The 4,130-nt window shown below is 33.9% G+C and overlaps 1 pseudogene; it reads right to left on the bottom strand.

Annotated features, from left to right (window-relative positions):
- Positions 1–3,059: 3,059 nt before the first annotated feature.
- LOC117286689 lies at positions 3,060–3,270 on the bottom strand (annotated as a pseudogene).
- Between the last annotated feature and the right edge of the window lie 860 nt (positions 3,271–4,130).

Raw genomic sequence — 4,130 nt, 5'->3', positions numbered from 1 at the left:
ATCTAGAAGGGAAATAGATAGGATGAATGGAACTTTTATTTTTTATTTTTTGGAGGACTCTCTATATTGATTTTGTATCCTGTGTCGCATTCTTGAATTTTGTTATTAATTCTAAGAGTCCTTTTATGGATTTGCTTGAATTCCATGTACTGGCTCATGTTGTCTGAAAATAAGGATGGTAGCACTTTTTCCTTCCCTATACTTAGCCCTTTTATTTCTTTCTCTTGCCTGATCACTCTGGCTAATGTTTAAAGTACTATATTTAGCAGGAATTGGCATCTTTGTCTTATTCCTGTACTTAGAAAAGCTTTAAGCTTTTCCCCCGTTCAATATGATGTTGGCAGTAGTTTTGTCATAAATGGCTTTTATCAGATTGAGATAAAGCCCATATATATACATGTATATGTGTATACATATATGTATATACATAGATATATACGTGTATATCTATGTATATGCGTATATATATTCTTGAGAGTTTTTGTTATGAATGGATGTGGATTTTTGTCAAAGGCTTTTTCTGTATCTGTTGAAGTGATCCTGTAATTTTTGTTTTTGCTTCTGTTTATATATGAAATTTATTGATTTGTATGTGTTGAACTATCTTTGCATTCCTAGAATGATGCTTATTTGGTCATGATGTATGATTTGTTGCATTCTGTTTGCCAGTATTTTGTTAAGGATTTTTATATTGCTGCATTTTTGCAGTACGTAATGGTTACATACCTTGTTTGGAGTTAGTATGTGTACAAAACACTTCTTAAATCTTTTTCATTCCCTTGTCCATCCCTCGATCCCCCCTATGTCCAAAGGAAATGTTGAGGAATTTTGTGTCTACATTCTTTAAAGTGATTGACCTATAGTTTTCTTTATTAGTTGGGTCCTTGCTTTGTTTTGGAATTATAGTAATGGAGCTTCCAGGAATGAGTTTAGAAGTATTCCTTTCAAGTTGATTAAACAATTTGAGGATATTGGCATTAGATCTTCCCTAAATGTCTTGTAGAATTTGGTGCTGAAACTTTTCTTAGTTGGTAAATTTTTTTCTACCTCAATTTTATTGCTGTTAATTTCTCAGTTTTGGTAATTCACTTGTGTCTAGAAATCTATCTGTGTCCTCCAGATTCCCCAATTTATTAGAGAATAGGTTTTCAAAGTCCTTACTAGCCTTCTGGATTTTGGCTGGGTCTGTTGTGATTTTACCTTTTTTATTTCTAATTGCATTGGATTGGGACTTTTCTTTCCTTCTTTTCGTAAGTTTAACTAAAGGTTAATCTATTTTGTTTAATCTTTCAAAGAGCTAGCTCTTTATTTCACTGATTCTCTGTATTTAAGTCTCTATTTCATTAATTTCTGCTCAGATCCTCATAGTTTCTTTTCTTTTACTATCTTTAATCTTGGACTATTCTTGTATTTCTAGAACTTTGAGGTGCATCATTAGATTATTTATTTGGGCTTGCTTTGTTTTTCTAATATGGGCATTCACAACAATAAACTTCCCTCTTAGTAACATTTTCATTATGTCCCATAGTTTCTGGTATGTTGTAGTAGCCTTATTTGTTTGATTCTAGGAAATTTTTTATTTCTTCTGTAATCCATTGATTATTCAAGAATTTTTTTTTTTAATCCAGATGTTTTCAAAATTTTTGTGGTTGCTCTTTTCATTGATTTCTAGTTTCAATATGTTATGGTCTGATAATATATACGAGATAATTTTGTTTCTCTTACGTTTATTAAGCAAGCTGTAAGGGCTAGTATGTGGTCTATTTTGGAGAAAGTTCTGTGTGCTACTGGGAAGAACGTGTATTCTTTTGTAGTAAGGTAGAATACTCTATAGATATCTACTAAATCCATTTCTCTGAAAGTGTGGTTCAACTCTGATATTTCTTTGAATTTTATGTCTAGTTGATATATTTGTGAAAGTGGGGAATTGATGTCCTCCACTATCATTTGTTGATATTTAAGTGATCTTTTGCATCCAGTAGTATTTGTTTTATGAAATTGGATGTCCTAGTGTTTAGTGTGTATATATTTACAATTGTTATTTCTTTCTGCTGAATTGTTCCCTTAACTAACATGTGGTGGCCTTCTTTGCCACTTCTGATAAGCTTGGCTTTATGTGCACTTTCTCTGAAAATAGAATGCTCCTCCTCTTGCTTTTAGACTCCTGTGGCATGCAATTTTATTTTCTATCCTTTGATTTTTACTCTATGAATTTATTTTTTTATTAGACATGTCTCTTGTGTGCACCATAAAATTGAATTTTGTTTTATGATGAAGTCTGTCGATCTAGGTCTTTTGACTGAGAAGTTGAGGCCATTTATATGTGGAATTAGTATTGAAAGATTTTGACTAATTTCTGTCGTTGCATTGTTTTTCTGTTGTTAATTTCTTTATTTTTCCTTTTTGTTTAAGGTCTCACCTTCTTGATGTATTTATTTCATTAGGCTTTTTGGCATTGTTGGGTTCATTATCTCAGTCTAGAATGTCCATGAGTATTTTTTTGGAATGCTTCTTTGATTGTCATAATTTCTTAACATTTCAATGCCTAATGATCCATTTTTGGAGTGCCCATAACGATAGAAAATAATAAAATGTTTTCTCTTCAAACTCTTGTTCCTAGATTTTTCTAAGTAACGTATATGAATTTCATGCAAAAATTCAAAACTTTTAATTCTTCAGCATAAATGTTTTAAGGTATTCTCATGTAAGATAGTTTTGCAGGATGTATTAGTCTGGTATCCCTAGGTTTTCTGGTGTTTACGATTTGTATTAGAAAGTTGATTTTAATCCTAGTGGGTTCACTTTTATAAGTAATTTGTTGCATTTATCTAACTGCTTTTAAGATCCTGTCTTTGTGTTGGACTTCTGAAATTTTGACTATGATGTTCTGTGGGAAAGGTCTCTAGTTCTAGCTTCCTGGGGTTCTAACTGCCTCATTTATCTGTATGTTCAACTCTTTCTCCATATTTACTATGACTTAAGTAAACATGATTTATTCTATGCATGTTATCTTCTCATTTTTTTTAACCCCAATTAGTTTTGGGTTAGTCTTCTTTGTATCATCTACAAGCTATTCAACAAATTTCCCTTGGTCTCCTGTTTTTAAGGTATCTCTGAGTACATTGAACCTATCTCTGTGCATTGAACCTATTTTATAATTCTGATACTGTCTCCTCACGATGACCTTTTCTGCTGCCCATACTTTTCAATTAGCAGTAATCATGCCTCGGATAAAAATCATTGGCTATGATACTGTCACTGTGCAAAGCTACTGCTGCCCATACTTTTAACAAAATTTTTTATCTCCTGGATTTCAGTGTGACATGTTTTCATGATCTCTAATTCTTTGCTAAATTTGTCATTCAAGCGTTGAATTATTTTTGTTAGCTATTCTAATATTTCATTTGAATTGTTGTTAAACTTACTGATCGATTTGTTTATTAAGCCCAGTATCTGTTTAGTTATATCACCTTTGATCTCACTAAATTTCTTTGTTTCTTATTGATCATTTGGTACAGTTCAGCCATATGGAAATGATTCTTCTAACTCAGTGCCCCTAGAGTCTACTTTGGGGGAGTTGGGAGTTCTTTGAGGCATTTTGTTGCCTTGTTTTCTCATGCACACACACACACACACACACACATGCGTGTGTGTGTGTGTGTGTGTGTGTGTGTGTGTGTTGAGGAACAACTAGAATGGAAAGACTCTGTGGCTAGGATGGGCATCCCTTTAGCTAGTGTCTGTTTTCCAGTGATGAGATCTTGGCTTTTTTCTTTTCTTGCTTGTTAGTATTATCTGCTTCCTCCGCCTACTAAGTTTAATGGCTTATATCTAGTTTGTTATGGCTTATATCTAGATGTTCCCACAAAGCCTCATGCAGTCATAGGTAGGGCTTTTTGGAGGTAGCTGGATCTGGGGTGTGCGATGCTGGGATTAAGGATGTGATGCTGGGATTAAAGGTGTCCCACCCTGGGTGTGGGTGGCACCTCCACAAAGGTGGGTTGCCTGGATGGAATATAAAAGGATAGAAACAAAGCTTCTGCTTGCTGCCTCCTGCCTGCTTTGCCATGAACTCATTCTCCTCTGTGACACCCCTCTGTCATGCCACTTTGCCTTGGAGCCAATCAACT

The sequence above is a fragment of the Fukomys damarensis genome, unplaced genomic scaffold (genome assembly GCF_012274545.1).
Source record: "Fukomys damarensis isolate Sample0158 unplaced genomic scaffold, DMR_v1.0_HiC HiC_scaffold_17, whole genome shotgun sequence".
In the NCBI taxonomy this organism is placed as follows: Eukaryota; Metazoa; Chordata; class Mammalia; order Rodentia; family Bathyergidae; genus Fukomys; species Fukomys damarensis.
The sequence above is the reverse complement of the archived record's forward strand: the minus strand, read 5'-3'. Positions and strand labels throughout refer to the sequence as shown.